This window comes from Trachymyrmex septentrionalis, unplaced genomic scaffold, assembly GCF_001594115.1.
Source record: "Trachymyrmex septentrionalis isolate Tsep2-gDNA-1 unplaced genomic scaffold, Tsep1.0 scaffold40, whole genome shotgun sequence".
Lineage (NCBI taxonomy): Eukaryota > Metazoa > Arthropoda > Insecta > Hymenoptera > Formicidae > Trachymyrmex > Trachymyrmex septentrionalis.
The window spans coordinates 1,716,898-1,727,132 of record NW_017305569.1 but is presented as its reverse complement, the minus strand read 5'-3'; positions in this window follow the sequence as shown (position 1 = coordinate 1,727,132).

The window sequence follows — 10,235 nt, the reverse complement described above, 5'->3', positions numbered from 1 at the left end:
ATATATATATATATAATAAATAATAATATATAAGAAATAATATATACAATATAAAACTATTAAAATATTATACAAATTCTGTCTTATCTAGGAAAAGGGAAGAAAGGGACAAGCAATGAGTATACCAATTCTTGGCAGGCCTATTTAAAACTACTGACGACTGACGGTGATGGCACAGTCGATGGCAACGTAACTACATGTTCGCCGCAGTTAATGGCGCGAGATAAATCCGCCGTACAGAAGGGCGACCTGCGTACGACATCGTCGATCGGCACCGTGCACTTAGCTCAATCGTCTAGAAATTCTCCATGACGCATATCCGGCTGTGAATCACATGACGACTTGCCTCTCGTACGAATATCCACGAGATATTCGCCTCGACGGAAAGAGAGGTAAGGGGAGAGAGAAAAGGAGAGCGACGGAGAGCGAGATCAGCCACTCGTACCAATCGGAAGCTGGTTGTTCCGCACCAGCCCTCGGCACCCCCTTGACCTACGCCCGAACAACGCGCATAGGGAGCTAATGCATTAACTGCAATTCACTCGGCGGCTCGTGTATACGACGATCTCACGCCGGAAGTCACCATTGTGCGATCGTTCCGCGCAATTCTTCCGACGCACTGACTAGAATTCTATCAGCGCACCTACTATATATGTATTAATGCGCGGCTCGTTTGATCGGAGACGGCAATGTAAGTGGATCGCGTAATTGGAATTATTGTGGACTCATACTATTTTATTATGTTCACTTCCTTACGCGTGTTTGATTGAGTATTAGTCCTAATTGGTGTTCATGGATCCAAGACTTGAACATTTCTTCAGTTATGTTGCAAAAAAATGTGCACAATTATTTTTCACAACCTTACATAATTTTTAAGTACACAAATTTATTCCTCGAATTTTGACCGTCAAAATGAAAAATAATCAACAAAAAAATTGCAAGATGTTATAAGAAGAACAGTTACAAAGAAGTGCACGCGTGCACACATTATTAAGTGTAAATATATCTACAACTAAATATTAATTATATTCAAATTTAATGAAAGCAAGAACTCCACAAATTTAAACTAATGAAAAATAATAATAATGGCTGTGGGAGTCAACGCAGTTATTAGTGCGATTATCTTATTTATTTAGTTTATTACATAAACCTTGATGTGATTTCGACGAGCGATGCCGAGAAATGTCAATAGAAAATTGACATTTCGATGAAAAATTGATTGCGGAATAAGAAATTGTTATTATGAATAATTCTTTCTAAGGATGACTCAAAGAGGAATCGAAACGTTAATTTTCTATTGTATTGCGCTCGTCGAAATCACATCGAGGTTTATGTAATAAATTAAATAAATATAAGATAATTGCACTAATAATTGCGTTATTATTATCCCACAACCGTTATTATTATTTTCTATTAATTATATTATTATTTACACACATGAATTATAATTCATCTATATTTTGCCCTTCGGTTAATTAAGTCATTGGCACCATTCGTCGTTTGCAGGATGGATACAGTAACGATACGCACAAACTACAAATGGAGGGTGAAATAAATCTTTTAAAGTACAGGAAGGGGAATGACATTCGCGATGGAAAGTACTTTTTGTAGAATCACACGGACCGGTGCACTATGCAGGTCCTGAAAATGGCACGTGACCTTAGAGCGTGGGACTGGTACATCGTTTCGTTCAGTCGTTATGGTTCCCTACGAAGCAAAGGGAGCTGATAATATTGGCACGAGGCATATTGAGCGCGTCCCTTTTACTTCTCCTTCCCCTCTCCATCACTTAACAATGTTTCCACCCCGATGACGATTAGAAGGGTGGCAAGTTTGGACCAAACTGATCCACAAGCATTATCATCATGGGAAAGATCGTAAGTCATATGACGATGAATAATTTTTTAATCCCAATATTATTCTAAAAAATGTTAGTGCGCTTTTTATTATATAATTAAATACATAATACATGTATGTATTATCATTATTATTAATAAATCTTATTAGTAGTAGTAATTTTAAAAGAAATTGAAAACCATTCTTTTTATTCTTATTATACTCTAATAATCGTTATTAATCATTATTAATTAAACGATTAAAAAGATTGAAAAACTAATCTAAGAATTAATATGAATTTGTAAAACCAAGTGAATCATCCGCAGAAGGAGATCCCATGAAAATAAGATCAGAAATTCCAATACGATGTTGCCTACCTGCGGGTTGATATTGATATACGAATTAATCCTACTTCGGATGGAGCCCGCATGAGCCCAGGTGTAGTTATAATACACTGGACTTTAGAGACAGCTAAATTCGGCGGCGAGCCGAACACAGATAATCATCTAGGTGGACCCGTATCATTTGATTAAACGAAATTAAGCGAGACGGTTCTCTAATAAAGGTGACTAGTACGAGAACGCAATTATATGGGAGATAAGGTGGTTTCCACGAATTATGTCAAGTGTAATTGATATTAATGGCTAATTTAACTTGTTGCTGCCGGATGTCGTGGCTCTACTTTAATACGGTAATACGAACACATGGAACCCGTCGTACTGTCGTACTTAACAATTCCACAGCCGTGGAATTTTGGGCTACTTAATTACAATTATTTCTAATTGCAGTACCTTGTGATTCCCTCAAAAATGTACAAAATTAATTTTATATACAATATATATATATATATATATTTTTTTTTTATAAAATGCCGACGAATAATGGAAATATCATGCCGCGAATGTTAGCTATTGACTTGATCTTCCGCGCATGAAACGCGTAATACTTTCGCGCGAACGATCGTAGGAAGCCCAGAGCGAAATGTCAGAAAGTTCCACCTACGGATACTTCACGGCGCGCCGCGGCGAGTAGAAATCTGCGCGATGGGATCTTGACGTAGGACAATTAATTAGAGCGGACAGCCGCGATGCGCTAATGACGCGTGAACGATTCCGGGGCCAATCAGTAGTTGAGAATCGTGCGTCGGGGCCTTTTCCGCGATGGGCGATGATTGATAGCCCCGCGATGCGGAAATCGCAATTCGCGCGCGGGCTACGCGAAAGGATCCCATCTGCGAAACAGTACCTCTCACATCCTCGCTTTCCATTACTTCCTTCATCGTCGGAGAAGCGATAAGTAACGAGGTGATTGAATGAGATATTTAACGAGAAGATTCTGCGATTATACCCGCGCAACGTGTTAAATAACACGTGTAAGGCGATACACGCGAGTTATTGAACCGTTCAAGTATGTGGATACAATTTAGAGTAAATTATCGTATATGTGTGTGTGTTAAAACAGGTGATATTGCCAACGGTATGGCTATTAAAGCTATCAATACAAACACGCGTGAAACGCGCATTTTCGTAATACTGCAAATAGAGATACTGTTAATAGAGATAATTTGATTTTTATAAATTGTAAATAATGTGAAATGTTTTCAAATCATTTTGGGTACTTGTACCAAAATCAGAAATGAAAATCATCACTTATGTAATACCGCTCGATAGAAAGCGCAATCCTACGTTCCTATAACTACGGACTCGTAGCGGATACAATGGATTTTATTCGCTTTGAAGCTCCATGCATAAGATCGGATACAATGGATCTTGTTTGAAAAAGTTAATCAATTACCCTCGACGAGCACGGCATCTTGAAAATAAAAATGAACATTCCTCTCACGTGAAAATTTCCACCTGACGTGGAGCCAACAATGAACTTCGAATTTCGCCCACGGATAAGGGGCGCGTAATATCTAGGCACTTAACACGCATCTAATGTTTTTGATATAATACTCCCACACGGTGAAAAGCACGTCCCTTAGGGTGAATTTAATTCATCAGTGTCGATAGCAGACGAGCGATTTCACATCGCTTCGTCGCGTTTTCATGCTGCGCGCCATATCGAAAGTTACCGTGACGAATTATAAAATTACAGGCCACGTATATATTTTTTACTATTCATTCCAAATCTAAATATATATGATGGTCTATATAATAAAATGTTCATCACGACAATGAGACATCTTTGTCTAATGTTCCGTTAAATTGAGAATATTTAAATTCGTTTTACATAAATACTCGGAGAGCGAGAGGTGTGTATCTTCAGTTTATTTTCCGCATTATTCGTAAATCACTATACATCCAATCATGACGCAATCTATCTGACCTGAAGCAATCGGTTGTGTATAATGAGGCGATTCTACAGATAAATCACAAAAATAAAGGGAAACAATTTGTTTTACCTTTTCATTATAATTACTATTGGTCATTTTTATTCTGGCAATAAAGCTTCAAGCTTTATTCTATTTAATAGCATTTTTCAAATATTAATATTTATACAATAAAGCGTATTATAACTGACCGAATTAAAAAGAGACGCTGGTCGTGTATTAATAAATAATTCAATTATATTGTTAGAAAAGGTTAAAATCGAACGAAATAATATTGCGCGCATATTCTGATTTCTGTTTTAATTTTTGTACAATAACATTAACGTTATTAGCGAAAGAGGCCGCAATATGTATAATGAAACAGCATACGTGAAGGGTGCCCATTGTATCGCGCTGCTTACAATGACGCACAATGGTGTGGAATACCGTCTAACAAGTTTCAAGGCACTACGACTGGCAGGCCAGCATATTCGCGCGAGTTCTTAATTACATGTTTCAACACCGGCCAATGGCGGTGATATACGGCGGCCGGTGTCCCGAGAATATCAGTGAAAAATACCGATCGAAGCGGCAGTAAAACACGTCGCTCGGGTTCACCTGAAACACTTAATTACAGCGATAATTACTACTTAAAGGCGGTATGATCGCGTTCGCCGCGGTCAACATCGTGCAACCGTCACGAGAAATTTCGATCGACAAGAGACACGGAAAAACGCATTGCCAACGCGTGGCGCTAATTGATTGTTCAACGCAAGTGGAACTTACATTAGATAATTGAATCTGTCAGTCTAAAAACAATTTAGCTTCATAATTTTCGAAAGTCGCAATATCCAATGCAACGTATCCTAAACATTTTACTATTAGTTATAATATTATAGTTACATATCGATTACATAATATCGTATTAATTGTGTACGTTACGCATCTCAACATATTAACAATAAAACGCTTGTCATTTCATTAACGTCGTTGTGTGTACAATAATTCCCATTGCGAATCACACGTAACGCATAATCGTCATTACGCTGCTATTATTACATTAGATCGTTTAAATGTGCCATTATATTATTGTACGTCAAACGCTGCTTTAGGGTGATTGTGTGCCAATCGCAATGGCGAATAGCATTACGATGCTTTTACGATCCCGAACCGCTCAGCCGCGTGCATAATTCGCGTCGATAGAAAGCACAAGGATTTTTCCTGGTTAGCCAACGGCGATCTCGTCTTGAAAAACGATCGCTCGTTTGTTTCTCCTCGTTCCGCTAATTCGGTCTACGAAAGTTGACTATGTCGGGCGTAATATTGCGCGCGAGAGATAATACGACCGATTGTTCGAATTTTACGAGGGTCACGTACGCGTTCGCCTCGCCTGGCGCACGTTCCGAGTGTTTAATTTCGCAACCGAGTGCTGCCCCATGATTGATCGACATGTAACTAGACTCGTGCCATTTTTCGCGGTTCAGTCCGACATGTATACATGCAAGTCTGCCAGTCTTCGGTCTTACATGTCCATTACTGAGCGTCTCAAGAGAGCAACCCGTAAAGTTGCCTCAATCGCCCTTAGCGATCAAAGTCATGGTTAACTGAAAGATCGATTTTTCCGGTAATTTGTCGGTAATATATATATTTAGATCTGCTTCACTTATGTAGTAAATGTATGTACACAGAGTGTCCCATAATAATTAATTAATATTTCAGGGAGTGAACGAGGATGAAATTTTGAAAGTTTCTTTGTCGATTTTGGGGCTCAAACCATATTTTTTTATTACCTATTTATTAATTTATTAATTTATTTATTTGTTAATATGAAAAATTAGAATAAAGCTTTAATCGGGATAATGCATAGCAAGCGCGAAGAGTCCCATGGCATATTAAATACTATGCCTCGCATACTTCTGTGTGCTATTTAATTGATCAACTTTAATCGTCAATAATTCGGTAAATAATGATCTGACAATAAGTCTAAATTGAGGAGGAACTTGGCAAGTTCACCTCCTGAAATATTAATTAATCGTTATGGATCACCCTATATATTATATTCATATACATATATATATTTTTTTTTTTAACTTATTAAAAATTTTATCAATATAAACGATTAATGTTTTATGCATTTTTGTTTATATATATATGTATATACAGATTGTTCAAAATACCAATATTATCTCACGATATCTCGTTAAAATATTAATCTCGCGAGCGTATCTACACGAAATTAACTTGCTCGTGATTGATTTCAAACACAGATTTCCTTTCCACGGATACATTTTGCGGTGCATTGCGTATCTTATAAACGCAATTCATTCTAGAGTCAAATCTCAATCGATGCTAAGTCGACACTATCGTGTCGAGATCACAGGCGGTGCGCGGGTTATCGTACAAAGATCAAACGCGTGTTTCTCTAAATTCTTTGGATCCCGCGGACTGCCTTCTCTGGCTTCTCTCCGCCCCTCGATCCGAAACGCGAAATGAAATATATACATGACGGCGACGCGGTCTGGCTTTAAGTTCCGACTAGAAATATCTTGAAATTCCAATCTAATCGAGGTTACGATTTTCCTCTTAATTGTACAGGGTGAGTCGCGGGTGACCCAATCGACTCGATCGATCGTGATCTCTTGCCGCGCGCGAAGGAGGTCGTATAGGTGAGCGTTCAGAGTGCCGAGAACATGCAGGACTACGAGCTCTCATATCGCGGAGATTCCGAGACTGCAGGTGGATTAGAGAAATAACAGGCTCTTTCTCAGGATCCGAACAAGATTACCTCCGCTATATAAGGAGTATCGGTTTTCGACGGCTACCGGAGCTGCGCCCGCGAGAAGCTAGTAGTTCTCCTTTAATAGGATTAACGGTACTTACGATGTCACTCGTCGGCTTCACTCGTGTACGATACCGACTCTCTTATACACTCTCTCTCTCTCTCTCTCTCTCTCGCTCGCTCGCTCGCTCCTTCTGTCTTTTTCTTTTAGCCGCCAAGATATACGACGCTTTGATCGTTACGCGGTATCCATCGCTTCTCAAAATTAACGATCCAAAAAGTCGGGCTTAACTGCCGATTCGATAATTCATGGCATGCAGGGCCCAAGCGTGCGTGTATTACAACCGCTAGATTTATCATATCACGAGACGCATCCTTATACACACTGCTATACCATGATCGTAGATCGCGACAACTGTAAGTTGCAATCACGGAATCCACGATGAACGCAACTGTGAATTCACCATCGATAATTCAGATTTATAAACTTCAGCGATCACGGAATGAATATAAACATAATCACGAGCATTAAATACTTAGAAAATGCAAACGTATGTTTGAATGTGCTTTATAAATAGCTTTTATAGCAAAATTAATTTTGATATATATGTGTACCTACCGCTTCTTTTCAACGAAATATTATTTTTTATAAAAATGTAATGTCTCTGTAGTCTTTTGTTTATACATTTATAATTGTTTAGAGCAAAAATAAAAAACGTTTTTCAGAAGAAGTTTTAAAAATTTATTTTCTCTCTCTTTCTCTCTCTCTTTCTCTCTCTCTCTCTCTCTCTCTCTCTCTCTCTCTCTCTCTCTCTCTCTCTCTCTCTCTCTTTTCGACCACGCTAGCCTTAGTGAACGTCTTGAGCGCGAAAGGAACAAGACAAATTGTCGGTGCGCGATCCCATCGGCCGGTAGATCGAGATCACGATCGTGACTCGAGACGACGACGTTTGCAAATCAATTAAGCGGCGCAGGACAGAGGCGACTGGCTCGGCGTTAATTAAGCCGACCACCGGCAACCAGCCTGTCGAACTGTCCTCTAATTTCGTGCCTGCCTCTCCCGTAGGCGATAATGAACGTGGTTAAAGCGCCGCTGTTATACGATAGTTACTAGTCGCCGTACAATTGATCGCGTAGATCGTAACGCGACAAAACCGATCGGTGGCAATCGCCAATTATTGAAACTTATATATAATAGTCCCAACGTGATAATATGACAAGCCAATTAGCCTAAGCGGCAGACGTTTGAGATGAGAATTATTAGTACCGCGAATCTTAATTGCATTGATATATATGCAAGATTAAATGAAGATAATTAAAATCTGTTAGTTTGAAATAAAATAATAAGACGGTAATTTACAAATGATGACATTAATAATGGCATAAATAAATAAGAAATTATTGAAGAGTAACATATTTCTCATCAAAATTAACTCTTTAATAACAAAATCGAGGGTCGAATATAATTCATGACTTCGTAAAAAAATTCGTTGTTTTACTGCAATTATTTAAAGTCAGATAGTAATTTATCTATTATTTGTATCTATTATTACAAATATAAATAAAGAGAAAGAAGTTTCATATGTTATTATTTACCTACTTTTTTATCCATTTTGTAATTATTGACCCATTTTCAAATCAAAACAGAAATATAAAAAATATAATGCTACCTTCGCTACATACGCGACGTACATTTGAAGACCTACAAACACGCGAAGAACGATGGCCCGTTTTATCGGCGCATTTCATCTTCCCGGAAACGTATCGAATAGCAATGCGATTATAGCACTCGATAAACAACCGATATCTGCTTTTATTATACCCTCATAAAATTATAAAACTTCTATAGCCTATTTTCCGCCTAAATGAGCAATCCTGTCGGTAATTCCTGTCAGTTATTCCGCGCAAATATTTCAAAGTAAATCCTTTATTAATAGGACGATCATCGTGAGGACTCGCCTCAGGAGTTGTAGTAACTTATAAGTAAAATGAAGCTGCGACACGCCAATAGTGCACGCCGAAGAGAGAGAGAGACACGGAAAGAGAACGAGGGTAGTTGAGAAGGGAAGAGAAGAACATCGACGACACATAGTGGGCGTTGAGAAGATTCAGTACCCGACGAACGCCAAGCCCAAACGGCATTACATTCGATTCCAACCGCCAGCGGCAGACATTAAACTCAACCTGTTCCAGTTCGCGCTTAAGCACGTTATAAAGCAAGACACTTCCTCCCCTCTATAAAGAGGATTTTACCAAGCTAAAGTGCACAATAAACGACGCTCTATTACCTTTCCTCCCCGAGTATCAAGTTTTCTTTCTCTACACTGAGAAAAAAATATATCAATTTTAATAAATATTTAGTTCAATACTGCCAACTAAACATTTACTTACAGTAAGTAAATATTTATTCGGTAAAAAAAAATGATTGCTAAATCAAATTAACATTTCTTGTATCAATTAATTATCAAATATTTATTAAAATGGACTATATTTTTTGTCAGTGTATATGTATTTAAAAGAATTCAAGGGATTAGTATACATTTTTTAATCTTATCTTGATGAAATTAATACAAATTTTATTTGTTTAATTTTAACCACATTCATCTATTATACGTCATTATATTGTATTAAGGTGCGCGTTTTAATAAAGTATTTATTATATAAATATAATCTCATATAAAAATCAAAGAAATTCTTTTCGATAATGAATGATATAGAAATTATACAGAATTATATCATCTTTCCGTTATAATAATGAGCTATATCTATATTCGTATTAATATAATTAATATAATTTCCAATGGAATGAAAACAAGTCAATTAGCATAAGCCCAAATTTTTCCATGAATATCATATGCGACCGCTCACGACTTTGATCGCGGAATGCAGATCTCCAACCGATCAGTAGTCGCGGGTGTATTGATCTTGGGCGGTATATCGATCTCGAATTTCAGAAGGCCGTATATATAACTACCGTCAGAAACGAGCGCATATCTCGTAGAGTAACAATAGGGGAAAGGATTTCTTCATAATGTTGGATATTATTACACTGTATCCGCGAGCGCGGCAATTTATTCGATAGTTGATCGATTTTTCAGATAACCGATATACTGTAATACATAGATATCACGTAGTACATAGTTTATACGTGATATCAAACAAGAATACTATACGCATGGGTTCAATTTGACACAATCTGTTAAGCGGTGCATTAAACCATTGTGATTTGTTGCTCGCCGGATGGTTATCGAGTACAGTATGCAAACGGAAAGGAAAAAAAATTCTGATTAAATGCGAAATAGTGATATA